The 16528-nt window shown below is 39.6% G+C and overlaps 1 protein-coding gene across 5 annotated transcripts in view; it reads right to left on the reverse strand.

The window, feature by feature from the left end:
- The window catches only part of fam126a (family with sequence similarity 126 member A), a 98504-nt gene extending 93238 nt beyond the window's left edge, over positions 1 to 5266 (reverse strand). For 3 of the 5 annotated variants that reach the window (XM_041184596.1, XM_041184594.1, XM_041184597.1), the window contains exon 1: positions 5083 to 5225. The gene's annotated coding sequence lies outside the window, so the exon portion shown is untranslated. Of the gene's footprint in view, positions 1 to 4765; positions 4887 to 5082 lie in introns of those variants that run through there. The other 2 variants (XM_041184593.1, XM_041184595.1) reach the window with 2 other exon arrangements.
- Between the last annotated feature and the right edge of the window lie 11262 nt (positions 5267 to 16528).

Genomic DNA, 16528 nt, shown 5'->3' on the forward strand with positions numbered 1-16528 from the left:
TTAGTGTTCTGTGCTTAGTTTCAATAAACCACCAGTGTTTGTTAAGTAAATCGGCCTCTCTCTGCCTACATTGTTTCAAGCACTGACTAGTGCGTAGATATCAAGGGCACAGTTCGTGTTCACGGGACAGAGCAAACACAATGACCCAAAGCATAAAAATCCCAATTACTATTTTAAATATCACTGCGCTCCCCTTTCAGTCCCAAACCCCAACCTCACCCCCATACATCAATAACAGGCAGGTTTATTTCCCAAAACAATTATGGAAATCAGCTTTGTGGTTCTTCACTGTAGTGCCTCCAAGGCTTAAACAAATGTCCCAATAACAAATTGGATAGTGTGATTTGACTACAACCGTGCACTTTTGGTGCGATATCCTTTGAATTATACTCTATGGTTTTGACTATAAAGTTCAGGATTCTATTTTGACCTGTGATTGCTGCTCTGTAGTGATCTGACATATTAGGTGTCAGATCTATTAATACTCCCCAAATCTATTTTAATTTTTCCCCCTTAGCTAACTTAAGACCAGCGTGTGTATGTCAGCTATTTTTCTTCTTATGCCGTACGTTGTACTACTGAAATTTATCTGCCATTCATTGTCCGATTTAAAACAAAGTATGGCACTGATATAGCTTTTGGTCAGCTGACCCAAAATCTGCTTATGCAGTTCAGAGATAGGCTTTCAGGAGTGTCTTTGAGGAGAAAGAGAGAGGGAGAGAGAGAATAAAGAGAGCGGGAGAGGCAGGTGGATATAGGGAGGGAATTTCAGAGTTTAGGGTCCAATGGTGGAACAATTGTAATGAGGAATGCACAAGAAGCCAGAATTAGAGGAGTACATATAAAACTCAGAGGGTTGTGGGGCTAGGGAAGATAACAGAGATAGGGAGGGGCAAGGCCATGAGGGCAGGGGCGGGGGGATTTGAAAACAAGGATGACAATTTTAAAAATCAATGGCGTTGCTTGACTGGAAACCAATGTAGGTCACCATGCACAGGGGTGATAGAGAAATGAGACTTAGTGCTGCCCAAGTCTTAAATCGCAGCGCTCCTACTGACATCATCATCAATTCCTGCCTTTAAGTAACTCTTTAAAACTTACCTCTTTAGCTGTTTCATTGTACTAAAAATGCTACATAAATACAAGTTGCTTTGTTGTTGGTCTGTCTTCATATTCAACAAGTTGTGCTGCAGCCCATCATTTCAAAGTTTGGCATCAACAAATCTGATCATCTTAGATTGAATTAATTTAGGTTCATTAGACCCATAAAGCCAAGACACTTCAGCTATCATCTAAATTAGCCCTGATATATTTCAAGAATATTATGCCCACTACAACTAAAAGCCAAACAGTATTTCACATTTAATAAATTGCATTTACTATTCCATTGTGCTCTCTAAATCATTAATGCATAACTTGGCATAAATTCCCCATACAAGACAAAACAGTGTATGACCCTATGACTGCTCCCTAACCCATTGAAGTTTCAGCAGCAAAAACTCTAGGACCAAAGGTTAAATTTCAGAACGTTTTTTTAAAGCGTTAGGAAAATGTTCTATCCAGTAATGAGCAATCTTGTCTACAAAGAAATCTATTGTTGGCTTTGTTACCAATTATACAACTGAACTTTACGACTGTTGCCAAGGCTAGATTCAGTGTTGTTGGCTGCTTAGAGAATTACTAATCAGAAGCACAACACCAAATATGTCATAAATAGGTTGTGTTTTTCCGGGCTTGCAGAATTTACATAATTATCACAGCTGCACAAAGTAGATTTAACACAGCACTATAAAATCAGCAGAAAGTCTGCTAATATCGGGTATTTTGTTAAGTACATATCTATAATGGTGCCATGAGTACTCGTGGGAAATGCAAAATTAAAAGCATAGTATAATGATGCATTACTCTTATGGAGGTGTAGGTGGCATGATTTAAGCTATATTGTTGAACTACATTTCTTTTCTGGCTGTTAAAATACCATCCAATTTGCCCATAAGTTAAATGATGATCCCAAACTTGCATTTCATTAGCACAATGCCGCAATAAGAATTTCCTAATTTGGCAATATAATGCAAATTGCATAATTTTTGCAAAGGGGCTGCAGAAAAGTGAAAATTAACCACAAGTAGAATCATTCGAATGCTACCTGATCTTTACGCTTTAGATATATCTGAACTAATGGTAATTTAAACTGTACAAACTGTCTGAAAGATACCTTTGTGTTCACCTGAGCAGCTACAAAGACAATGTTCAGGCACCACCTACATAACCATAAAGAACCAATAATCCACACATTACTTTGATAATTGTTTGTCCAGCTACAATTCATTTGTAATTCAGCCTGTAGCATAAATGATCCTGAGATGAGTTTCTAAACTCTGACATGTCATCGCTAAGATCCCCTATTTCCACCTCCATAACAATTGCAGGGCTTCACATCATCTCTCAGTTCATCAGCAGCTGAAACCCTCATTTGTCATTTCTACATTCTACTATTCCAAAACACTCCTGGCTGGTTTCCCAGATTTTACCTTCCATAAGCTTGAGATCATCCAAAACGCTACTGTCTGTGTCTTAATTTAAGCAAGTCGTGTTTCCCTATCATCCCTGTGTTCACTGACATTGGTCCCTTGTCAAGCAATACCTCGATTTTAAAATTCTTAGTTTTCAAGTTCCTCCACGGCCTTTCCCCTCCCTACCTCTGTAATCTACTCCAGCCCCACAATTCTCCGGTATCTGCACTCCTCTAATTCTGGCCTCTTGTGCACCCCCAATGTTAAATGCATCATTATTGATGGCTGTGCTTTCAGTTGCCTAGGCCTGAAGCTCTGGTATACCTTCCCCACACCTCTCTACCTCGCTTTCTTCCTTTAAGACACTTCTTAAAACAGAACCCTTTGACCAGGCTTTTGGTCATCTGGCCTAATATCCAGTTATGAGTCGGTTTCATATGGTTATTATGCTCCTGTGAAGCATCTTGGGACATTTCATTATGTTAAAGGTGCTATAAAGTTGTTACTGAACTCCAACAGTATCAGAGTCCAAAAAAGATTGATCAGCCATATATTTTGGGGGCAGGGAGGTGCAAACTCTTCCATTTCCTTATATGAATATTGCTTATAGATTTTTAAGAATCATCTATGCATATGAATGCAAAAGACATTAAATGTCATTTGTAATGGTAAAGATCAGACTTTTTTCAATTAAATCATTCCATTATAAAACAACCAAATTATTTGCTCAAATCAGTGTTGGTGTAATTCAAATTTCTCACATCCATGGAAGGTTTTATGATGTTGCCAATTCCAACAGAAATCAGTATAAATTGGTAGGGAACAACAATCCTGCAGGACCTTATATAAGGATCTCATCTAGTCGATGAACATGCTTGCAGAAGTCTACTACATATTGCAATCATGACTATTAAACAGGTCAGCTCATTCCAACCCACACATTTAAATTTGAATTATTTAATTCTGATTACAGCCTACAAGAGGTATAACCAGATGGTGCCACAAGTAAGTGTAATCAAGGCAGATGTCTCTTAGAATTTGGACCAAGCAGTCGCTCGCAGAACAAAAAGATCCAAATGTGAAACAACCAGATATCCTGTAGTCAAATACACGCTCCAAGTTCTCTCATGTTTAAACCATTTTCATGATCTGTGTCAAGATAATCGCAGCAAGACAATCATTCCCAGAACTGCCATAAGAGCAAACTGGTGCAGAACAAAAAAAATGTATATAGATAGCATTTTCACAACCTCAGATGTTACAAAGCACTTCATAGCCAACTAATTACTTTTGATGGACAATCATTGTTAGTTAGGCAAAGAAAGCAAAGCAATTGGCAAACAGCACAGCCCCACAAATAGGAGTTAAATGTATTGATAACCCATCTTGGGTAATCTTGGTTGGGTCAATACACCAAAACTCCTGTGCAACTTACCACTACCATTTTTTGCAATTTTTTTTCAGTATTTTGCCCATCGATACTAGTCAACAATGCCTCCCCTCCCCCAAAAGCAAAATACTACAGATGCTGGAAATCTGGAAACAAAACGCAAGATGATGCTGGAAAAACTCAGCAGGTCAGGCAGCATCTAAGGAGAGAAACAGCGTTAACGCTTCAGGTCGATGACCTTCCAGCAGAACAGTCCTGATGAAAGGTCATCGACCTGAAGCGTTAACGCTGTTTCTCTCCGCAGTTGCTACCTGCCCTGCCGAGTATCTCCAGCATTTTTTTTTTGCATTTTGGCTTGCAGGCGCCATCGCAACTTTTAAATCATTGCAGTTTTGTACTGCCATCGACAACATTATAATTCACTTTGTACCATAAATGTAAGGATTTCTCACAGTACTGGCATATCAGATTGTCCATATCAGCTGCAAATTGGAAGGGAGCTTGCGGACGAAAACTCCTTCATTTCCTTTATAGGAATTTTATAGGCAATGCTCGCATTTCAAGAGAACCCATCTATACACGCCTATGACTCCATGCATCCTCTCTCGGAGAGGAGGGTGTATTCGTTGCGATGTTTACGCAGAGGAGAATTACAGTCATACAGGTAGTGGTCATACGAACAATAAAAATCAGTTTTTTCCCCTGCATTTCACTCCCTATGAACACCAACAACTTTTGTGCATGAAAAGTGCGCGCGATGAGTCTGGTTCGCTGCCTTTTGTTTCACTGACAGTTGCCTGGTCCCTCAGACTGTGGGTGTGTCTCAATGTGTGTGCGAGAGAGATATATATATTTCACCTACCCAGGAAGTCGCTACTTTCCGATTCTCAGCACAAGTTAATTATAATTGAACCGTTTACTTGCCAATTAGCAGTCATCAGGGAGCCGGCATTAAACCACCGAGACTTAAGCAACTGCCCTCCTGCGGACCCAAAGGAAAAGGCAACTGAATCCCCTCGGGTTCCCTCTCAAATACACAAACCCAGGGGGCGGGACTAGAACAAACTCAAACTTCACTCTAAACCTCGCTGGCCCGGACAAGAGCCCCGTGCAAGCTACTCCATCGGACCCCTCGTCCGCCCCACATCCCGGCTAGTCCAACACAAGAAGCCGACCCACCTGCAGCCAACCAGCGAGCCAGCTTCAAAAACTGACTGAACTCAATCTTCACCGACACCTGACCCGCTCCAAGCCGCCCGTTTTAGGCCGATTTTCCTTCTGTGACTCGGTCCCCTCACTCACTTACTGTCCGAGTCGCCACTGTCTCAAGATTGGCGGCCGGAATCATCCAATCACAACGCGGCTCCAAACGCACGACCAATGACAGGCTGCTGCGTCATAAAGGCGGTGCTTCTGTCCCGCCAGTCATGGGAAGGCGGGGACTGGGCTTTGATGTTAGGTTGGCTCGTGCTGTTGCTGAGTGGCGATGGTGACGGTGGTATTGGAGTCTGCAGAGATGAGCATAACAGGTAAGGCACCCAGGGCCAACCGAATGTAGGGCTCAGAGAACCTTTTTTTGTAAATCGGAGTTTATAGCCTTTTGAAAATAAATTTCGTAAATTCATTGCAATTACGAAAAACTCTATCAACTCTAATTTTCCTACATCAGAACAAGGAACCTCTTCCTGGGATAAAAGCAAAATATTGTGGATGTTGGAAACCTGAAACAAAATCAGAAAATGCTGGAAAAACTCAGCAGGTCTAACAGCATCTGAAGAAGAGTCATAAGGACTCAAAACATTAACATTTTTTACTGACCTCTTCCTGGGACACCACCATTTAGAAACCAATCTTATTTCCATAAATTTGCAATGCATATCATGATTTTCACAGAAACTCGCTGCTTTCAATGGCATGAGATTGGTTCTATTTTTTTTGTCAGAACCAAGAGTGTGCATGAATCAAATGCCATTATTACAAATATAACTCCTAGTGCTATCCCCTCACAAGGAAGGCACCACCCATATAAAGTAAGCAGCCCAGTCAAACTAAAAATAGGTGTATAGAATGATGATTTGGTTCTCATCAATATCATATGGTAGCCTCCAATGGCAAAAAAAATTGATTGAACCAATGGACACCTTTGGAATACAATCATGTAGGCATTGATTAGAGTTCAGAACAGTGTCAGGCAGTCAGAGAAACCCTTCTTTGTCAAACCAACATACCCTGAGCTAGTGCTTGGAGCCTGAGTTTGGTAATATTTCAGATGGATGATATCAGTCTATACATAATTAGTAGCTAAGGAAGTGCAGGATATTTAGAATTGCTTTAACAAAAAGGAAAACCCTCCAATTCCAAAATTCACACATATTAGAGAAAAAAGCCTGTACTATAATAACCTCTTAAAATAAAATTTTGAGCATACTTGAATTTGAATGAGGCTTTGAGGTCAGTTCAAGCCTTGTAGATATGTTAATGCCTCTGGACAATGAAGTAGTGTGTACTCCAATCTCAATATCAGGACAGCTGTGGAGGAGCCATTCCAGAATCAACAGGTTGAAAGGGAAAGTTTCCTCTAAATCTTTGTTTTTAGTTTGGATAGACAATTTCTTTAACTAAGATGTTGTCTGTTTAAAAAAAAGTGAACATTGAACATCTGAGTAAGACAATTACCCTAGGGATACATTAATCACATCACTTTCAGGCACTAGTTAATTGACTCACAGTGGCAGTAGTACTGTGGGTTCCTGTTAGGCAGTGCAATATTTGCATTGTCTTACTTCTACCTCTCTGGAACTCCTAAGTGTCCTGTTTAGAAGAGAATTCTGCACATTGGTATAATGATGCTTGCAAAGAGCTCACTTCCACCCACAGTAATTAAAATCAACAACCATGAATTTCCTGATTCTTTGCAATTCGGAGCTATGCAACCTGGGTAGTGAGGAGGATATGATAGAGGATCCATTGGGTCACCACCTCTTTTCTGGTACATTCAAAATACATTCCATGTATATTGACAGAAAAGGTAAAAGGTCACCTGACCTCTCAACTCCATTTTGTTTTAAAAGTAGTGTTTGTTTTCCTTAAATTTTGGGGTCTTTATTGCATGAGCATGACAAAAGACAATGTATAACTGATGATCAAACTTAATTTGTTTTAGTCCAATTATCACTGTTGGGTAAATTTGTGAAAAGAACAGTTTTGTATTATGTTGTATAATAATTTGTGCTTTTCTTTAATAATGTAACTACTACCTCAACCTATTATAATAATTTGTCTCTGTGGGCTAGATATTGCCAAAAGCACAGTGAAAGTAACTATCCATCCTGATAGGCTGCCTCTTCTCTATGATTATGTCGATCTTGAATGTCCCTGAAGAATGAGCATGTGGTATTCACTGGTATTCTTGAAGCATTTCATGATTGATGGGTGCTGGAGCATCTGAAGTGCAAAATTGACCCAGCCAAAAATGACACAAATTAAGAAGCTTTGCTTTCTGGTTTTAATTTAAAGTGCCAAATCGGGCCTTATTTGCTGGTGGCCCTTTAAAAAGGTGTTAACATTTGTATACTTGGTGGTATTGATTGCTAATACCTGTCACCACCACTTCCCCACCCAAGCCAACCCCCCAACCACAGACCAACCAAAATTGGAAGGATTGATCATCATGGAAACCAGCATAACTGACATTGAATACAAAGGATGAATCAATACTTGAACTATATTCAAGGAAGTCTATGGGTGGCAAATTGCTGTGCCAAAGGTGTGGTCCCAATCAACAGGTAACAATTGAGATTTCCAATCGATAACATCATCCCTAATCTTTGCTCTTTCTATGATATCTGCATAGCAGGAAATGGTTGCAAGAATCCCTTGCACCCACTTGCGATGTACTTTGCCTTGGAACAAAAATCAAGGGAGGTGTACAATGTACTTCTTATACAGCAGTTTCTGTATACTTTTGGTATTCCCATTTTACACCACTCTGCCAGGTATGCAAATAAGCTCAGTGGGTGCAAATAGTTTTTCATTGGAACTTTATTTTTTCTTTCACTGGTGATACTGTATTATTTTGTATCTCCCAGAAAATCAGCTGTTTGTGGGCCTTTAAGAAAGCTGCAATAATTAAGCCAGTTCTTTGGGGTGCAAGAACACTCAAAGATAAATCTTTTGATTTTCTTTTTTATTTACTGAGAAACTGACTACTGTGCCTCAATATAACTAGCAAATGGTTCTGTATTTTAAGTCATTTTCAGTTATTCAGTAGAATAGAATTTAATAGAGCATGCTCAAGCAGCTGAATGGCCTACTCCATTCCCTATTCTATCTGAGGTGGCTGGTGTAAATTTGTTAAAGTGTACATCTATTTCCGCAAAACAACATAGACTATCTACAGCGAAACCTACAAAAACCTGCCTTTTTAAATCCCATGAGCTTCAAAGCTATTTCTTTTCAATTCAATTGAAGTAAGTACCTCAACGATGCTTTTGTGACATTTTCATAACAACCATGACTCAGACCTTCTTGTAACAACCATGATTCACAAAGATAGCTTTGGATGGTGGACATATGTTTCAAAGCTCAAACATAAATGCTTATTCTGGTCAGTTTTTTCAACAAATCTCTGAAAAGACCTGCTTTGTATAATATTTGTTTTTCTTTTAATCATGTAATTATTGTCTCAGTCTATCATAATCATTTGTAGGTTATATGTTGCAAAAACATTTGCAGTATCCATTGGCCATTGAAATATTGTAGCAATGCTGCAATTAACCATTACAAAATAGCATTGTGCTGTATATCATCAAACATGAACAAGTTAAGTTAATGTAATCATTATAGTAGTTAAAAATCAGCAGTAGATATGGATATAAATAATTAATTGCTTACAAATTGCTTAAACATATTTCACAGAAAACTGCTGAGAAAACCCTAGTTAGTCCAATTTACGAAGCATTAATTGGTGCTCTTCCCCTATTCAAAAAACATTTTAGTTTCCTGGCATGTTAACTTCCTGACACATTTATTCGCAAGACAGCTAATTTGTTGGTAGATGCAAAACTAATGTATAGTCAGCAGAGTGGTGTAAATTGGGCCTAAAGTACATGAAAACTGACCAGTATAAAAAGTCCATTATAAACCTTCCCTGATTTTCAATTCCAAGGTAGTCTCCATGAGAAATGTGGAGATGAAGAGTTAAAGTAATCATAGTTGCCATTGTGGAGCAAAGTTTTGAGGCCTCTCTTAATCCCATCAACAAGTGAAAAAAAAATGTTCATCAACTTACCTGTGATACTTTCCAAGTGGTACCTTCTTGGTTACATCCATATTTACTGTGAGCAATGCATGAGACATTTGCCAGTGCACATATAAAACAAAAATATGCAATAAATGATAAGGAAGTAATCCAAAGACCTAACATTAATTTTCATATGTTCACATCTATCGTGAAGATTAAAAATCTGAATTCTGTGAACTTAATTGCATTTTAAGCCATTTCACCTAACATGTCAGGAAATTAAAATGCTTTCTTAAAAATTTGAAGAGCACCAATTAGTGCTTTGTGTGAAACATTTTCAAGTCATTTATGAACAATGATTTATTTATCTCCATCTCTACCACCATGTTTTAACTATGATAATGATTATATTAATTTGACTTGTTTCATGTTTGACCAAAAAAATCAGCTTTGGTAATACTAAGCAGCAGGATGCTATTTTGTAATTGTTCATTGCAGCACCATTACAATGTTGCAATTGCCAATGGTTTCTGCAAATCTTTTGGCAATATCTGGCCTTCAGAGACTAATCATTATAATAGACTGAGGCAATAATTACATTATTCAAGAAAAGCACATATATACAAAACTGTCCTTTTCAGGTTTGTTGAAAAACTAACCTAGAATGAGCATTTGGTGTTTGAGGTCCAAAACATGTGCCCACCATCCAAAGCTATCTTTGTGAGTCATGGCTGTTTCAAAAAGGTTACAAAAACATCCTTGAGGTATTTACTTAAATTAAAATGAAAAGAAAGAGCTTTGAAGTTCACGAGATTTAAAAGGGCTATTTTTGTAGGTTTCACTGTTGATAATCTGCTGTTTTTCAGAAATGGATTTACACTTTAACAAATTTACATGAAGTAAGCCATTCAGACCCTTGAGAGAATTTTATCATTCAATTAGATCATGGCTGATCTATTATCAACTCCATTTGTACCCTTCAACAGCAGCAACCGTTTATATTTGGAAATGACCTTTACAGTAAAATATCCAGGATCTTTAAGGTAATAAAACATCCAATATGCTCCACAGAAGCGTTATAAAGCAAAATTTGACACCAAGCCATATAAAGCAATATTAGGGCAGGGGACCAAATGTTTGGTCAAAGAGGTGGGTTTAAAGGTACAAAAGGAGAAAGTGAGATAGAAAGGCTGAGAGGTTTAGGGATGGAATTTCACTTGACCAATATCCCACGATACCCTTGCATAATGAAAACTTATTACTCTCAGTCTTGAAAATTTCAATTAACACAACATTCACAGCCTTTTGGGGAAAGAATTTTACATTTCTGCTAGCCTCGTATGAAAAAGTGTTTCCTGATTTAACTCCTGATGACCACCTCAAATTTTAACATTGAGTCCCCTTGTTCAGGACGACCCCTGCGCCGCAGCTCCCCCCCCCCCCCCCCCCCCCCCCCCAATCTGGTGATTAGCTTTTCTATATCTACTTTATCAAATTATTTCTTATAATTTAAAATATGTCAATCAGGTCATCCCTTAACCTTATAAACTTGAGGGAATACAACCCAAATTTAACCAATCTGGTTATAAAAATTAACTCTAAGTCCCTGTATAATTCTGGTGAAATCTGCTCTGTAGCCCATTAAAAGCCAAAATATCTTTCCTGATAAGGTCTGACAAAGGTTCTGTGTAACAGAAGCATAAAGATCACAGATACTGCACAGCACAGAAGGAGGCCATCGTGTCCATTGTGCCTGCACTGGCTCTTTGAAAGGGTAGTCATGCTTAGTCCCACTTTTTGACTATAACCCTCTAGCTCTTCATTCTCAGGTAGCGGCTGAGCTTCCTTTTAAAATTATTAATGGAATCGGTTTCCAACATCTTTTGAGGCAGAGCCAATGGTTTCTGCAAATCTTTTGGCAATATCTGGCCTTCAGAGACTAATCATTATAATAGACTGAGGCAATAATTACATTATTCAAGAAAAGCACATATATACAAAACTGTCCTTTTCAGGTTTGTTGAAAAACTAACCTAGAATGAGCATTTGGTGTTTGAGGTCTAAAACACGTGCCCACCATCCAAAGCTATCTTTGTGAGTCATGGCTGTTTCAAAAAGGTTACAAAAACATCCTTGAGGTATTTACTTAAACTAAAATGAAAAGAAAGATCTTTGAAGTTCACGAGATTTAAAAGGGCTATTTTTGTAGGTTTCACTGTTGATAATCTGCTGTTTTTCAGAAATGGATTTACACTTTAACAAATTTACATTTACAGATCCTGACAACCTTCTGAGTGGAAAAAAATTCTCATCTGCCTTTTTCCTCTGGATGTTTTGGTAGTGGCTTTGACTCTTGCCAGGCCGGGAGGTGGGGTGGGTGGTCGTTGGCGGGGGGTGGGGGGGGTGGTGTGTGGTGGTTGGGTGGGGGAGTGGTGGTGGGAGGTGGGCCCCAGGAGTTTGGACTTCTTATCACCGAGGAGGTACCTCCTGGATGCACTTCCTCACTCAGCCCTATCGGAGATTCCAGCTTCCCCAGGCGGGCAGGCGCTATTGGTGCAACTGTGCAGATCCTCGTGGTTTCCCCAGTCAGCCCCACTGTCTTGACCCCTATGCTCCATTATGGGGCTGGCGCCTGTGTGGAAGGGCGAGATATAGAACATGGCTAAAGTTGGAAAGAGCGCACAATGTGGAAACAAAGGAGGGGAAGCCACTCCCCTTCACACTGCTCACTGCTTCTCTAATCACAGACTGTTTCTCTCTCGAATTTGCTGCTAATAGGTTCACCAATTACAGTGAATGGTTACAACAGAAGGAGGCAATTCGGCCTGTCATGTCTGTGCTGACTGTTTGCAAGATCAACTCTGCTTGTCCTGCTCCCTCACCCACCTTTGCCTATTGCCCTATAATTCAAAATAGAATGACAGTTGGTTTATAAACTTCAATAGTGGCTTATTTAATTTTTAACTAATCAGAGACCTTTACAATACATCTGAAAATGCTTTATAAAAAACTTTTGAAACATCCATTATTTGCATATGATCCTGGCCCCAACTGAGGGGGAGGGGTCAATTGCTACATTCTCTTCTCAGAGCCAATGAGCCGGCAGCAAAAGGCATTGGATGCATAACATGGACCTCACAGCTGCTGGATGCCAGGCAGGGAGAGCCTGCTCCGCCATTCAATAAGATCATGGCTGATTGTTGTGTTTTGAATTCCATATTCCCATCTGCCCTGATCCCCTTCCTGAACAAGAATCTATCTACCTCTGCCTTAAAAAGATTCAATGACCTGGCCTCCACTGCCTTTGGAGGCAGAGAGTTCCAAAGTTGCACAACCTTCTGAGATATTTCCCCTCAACTCTGTCCTAAAAAGGCGCCTCCTAATTTTAAAACAGTGTCCCCTAGTATTGGGCTCACCTACAAGAGGAAACATCATTTCCACCTCTGCCTTGTCAATACCATTCAGGATCTTACATACTTCAATCAAGTCAGCACTCCAGAGGAAGCCCAATCTATCTAACATTTCCTCAAAGGACAACCTGTTCATTACAGGTATCAATCTAGTAAACCTCCTCTGAGCTGCCTCCAACACATTTACTTCTGCTCCTATTTCGTATGTTCGTATGTTACTTGTCAATGTGTGCTAACCAAGAGGCATGCCAGTACACTTAGCTCTCTGACTAAGCTAATCTCAACAAATAATAATGATGCACACATTAATAAAGTGAAACCAATTTAATACAAAATATTTACAAGTGGAACTTAAATTTGAAAAACACCCTTTGTGGTCTCAAGTCTTATGTTATTGGCAATGTAGTTGGGCAGGAATGTTTGTCCAGGAGGCTCTTGTATAGCCCACCCATATCTGCTGCACAGCTGATGCCGGGCTTCACCAATGAAAAGCTTCCCCCAGCACTGAATCACACGTTTTCCGTGCACTCTATCAGCACTTGGAATTTTAATTGTAATCATGTGGGAAACAGAAAAAAAGAGTGTAAGTGGCGCACGGTTCCAGTTACGACATAAGGAATGGCATGTTGACAAAATCCCAGCCTTTCAGCCTATTTTACATTACACACAATTTTCTCAGGCAGGGTGTAAAATTGGCTGCCCAGAATTGTTCATTTTATACCCATTCATCAAATTTCAAACCCCACCTGGTTCCTTGGCCCCTGTGGGAAATGTTGGGAGCAGGGAGTTTGTTCAGGAGAAAAGTTGGCTGAAACAACAGTGGCCTATTTTATGAAGTCAGGAGAAGCAATCCCACTCATTCCAAAAAATGGAATGTTAGAGCATAAAAATAGGGAAGTCTTGCTACAACTGTACAGCACATTGGTGAGACCACACCTGGACTACTGTGTACAGATTTGGTCTCCTTACTTCAGGAGGGATATAGTTGCATTGGAAGCAGTTCAGAGCATGTTCACTAGGCTGAGTCCTGGGTTGAAGGTGTTGTCTTGTGAGGACATACATACATTGGAGTTTAGAGAAATGAGAGGTGGTGTTAATGAAATATATAAGATTCTGAGGGAATTGTAGATGCTGAGAAGATGTTTTCCCCTGTGGGATAATCTAGAACTTGGGGGCAGTTTAAAAATTAGGGGTCCCCCATTTAAGGCAAAGATGAGGAGGAATATCTTCCCTCAGAGGGTCATTACTCTTTGGAGTTATCTTCCATAGAGTGCAGTGGAGACTGGGTCATTGAAGATATTCAAAACTGAGCTAGGCAGCATTTTGATCTACAAGGGAGTCAAAGGTTATGGGGAAAATACAGGAAAGTGGAGTTAGGTCCACAATCAGATCAACCATGATCTTACTGAATGGGGTTCTATGTGCTGAATGTTCCATGCCTGCTCTATATCTTGTGATTCTTATGATTCAAAGGGACCACAAGGGGCTACTGCCAGAAAGTTAAGTCCAAAATTTTATACTTACCTGAAAGTAGAGCCAGTGGAGCAGGAGTGAACCTGCTAGCTCTGCATAACAACAGCACTTGCCCACCTCCTCATTGCCTCATCAACACTTTCCTCCTAAGAGACTCATGCTGCTATCAGCCAGTTCCCAGCCAATTTTATTCAACCTCCTCCTCCACAACCAGATAGCTGCTTCTGGGCCTGCAACTGTCAGACCTATCCCCAGAATGCTGTCACTAGCTTCTTTAGAGCTGTGAAGCAGTTACTCCACCTGAATTATACCAGAATTGATAGTAAACACTTTTGGTCCTTTGGGCATAGCAAAGTCTAATCAGAAATTTGAAAAATATGCAACTACATCACTGGATTTCACTTTTGTTGGGTTGTTCCACCCCAGTGCTGAACTCATCTTATGATATGGGCACATGGGTAATCTTGTGCCTTTGTTGCTTTGCTAGAGTTCTTGAGGGAAAATTCATATTGTGGAATTTGATTGAAAAGTATAACTGTTCAAAGTGGTATAAAAAGTTGTTGCATTTTCGTTCCTAAATTAGTTTTCATTGCTGTATTTGAATTTGCAGTTTTTCATTTTGCCTATACATTATACCTGGTTGTTGCTACAATATAAGTTACACCATACAAAGTAGTCAGGATGCAAAAATCTCTGAGAATTTTGATTGTGCTGAACATAATTAAGGCAAAAAAAAAGGTAAGTCCATGAGGGGCTAACAAATGCAGAGTTGTTCGAATATGGAATTCCCCAATAGCAATAGTGGGTTTTAAAGAGGGAAATCAATTATATTAAAAACAAAACTTTAAACAGCTTTTGGCTGGGCATTACTTATTAGAAGCTGATACTATGCTCAATATCCAAGATTCACATAAATGGATTAGTTTCTGCAGCTCATCCACTAATGTTGCAGTGAAACACCCTCTGAAAATTCATTCTCCAAAGTCAGCAAAGTTACATTTAGTTTATATTCCTTGCGATCAATTTTTAGTCCTGAGTAAGAACGTGAGTAGCCAGCCCATTTGGGTGTGGTTGAAGGAAAAGTCAGCCAATTTTAAATGCCTCCCTCATTGATATACCGCTTGCCAACTTCCTAACCAAAACAACCTGAAAATCGATGTGAAGAAGCTGCCCGACTGGTAAAATTCGGCAGCTCAGAGGTTGCTGCTGGTGATCCAGGACAACAGACTCCGGCACAAGGTAAATCCACCAGAGGGCTGTTCAGAAGATAAATCATATTCAGGAGACTGAGAGTTGGGGTGATTGAGCAAAGATCAGAACAAAGGAGACCCAAGGTTTCCTTCAGGGCCCCAGAGAAGCTCAACAAGGAGACCTGCGAAAAAAAAAGAAATCACACTAACTTGGGTTTCTTCTTGGCCTGGTGGGGAAGCCACTATTGCTGTTCTGCCACAACCAGGCCCCCAAGGTTTCACTGCAACTCAATCAGAATATTTTAAAAAGAGCACAATAAGGCATATTTGCCACCTGTAATTTGACATTGCAGTCAATTTGATAGGGCAGGAACACGGCAGGCAAATTCTCCGTTCCATTTTAACAGCCCCTTAAAATCAACTTGCTTGCACACTGGACAGGTCAGGGGCTTAGAATAATTCTAATAAATACATATAAAGTGCAATGACTTAAATTTATTACTGATATCCTCATAACTGTAGTAATGAATCTTCATCTCCCTGACCTTTGAATTCATTATGGTAGAGATGTCTATCTCATGTTCCTCAAGTGGCTTGTCTTGGGGATGTCATTCCATCCATTGTCATGGAAATTCTCTCTTCTTCTGATGTTAGTTCTCATCTGGTGGAATTAATCTGTACTGAAATATTGTAAGTGCCTGTTGGCATTATTTTGATAGTGTGACCTCCTTATCCCACATACTTTAGTGACACTTGCAGTGGGATGTTATGCCAATGGATTTTTGGGCTCCAAATATTCAGCCATTATGCTGTATTTTCAACAGCATTGTTCTGTTATGTAATGTAGAGATGTCACTTGTAAAACTAGTTTGGCTCAGAGAAGTGCATAACCTTAACTCAGTTTGATTCTGCATCAGAATAAAAGACAAAACGCTGCAGCTGCAGGAAATCTGTAAGAGAATCATAAAGTGCTGCAAATGTTCAGGTCAAACAGCAACTGTCAAGGCACACAATTCAAGTTGATGTTTAGGATTTTGAGGATTTCATTAGAACTGGACCACTTTCACATGTGATCTCTTTCCAGATGATGAGTGTTTCCTGTTTCTGTATCTAACCTCAGAAGTGTCCAACAAGGCTGCCTTTAGATACTTCCATATTTATACTTGTCCACAATTATAAATCAATAGCTTTTTTAGAAAAGAAAATTGGTGCCCATTTTAAAATCTTTCATTATTGTTGCATTGAGGTTTCTCACACTACATATTATTTCCCTATTGAGATACTGGGCAGGAAATTTACTCCTGAGTGTC

This window comes from Carcharodon carcharias, chromosome 3 (genome assembly GCF_017639515.1).
Source record: "Carcharodon carcharias isolate sCarCar2 chromosome 3, sCarCar2.pri, whole genome shotgun sequence".
In the NCBI taxonomy this organism is placed as follows: Eukaryota; Metazoa; Chordata; class Chondrichthyes; order Lamniformes; family Lamnidae; genus Carcharodon; species Carcharodon carcharias.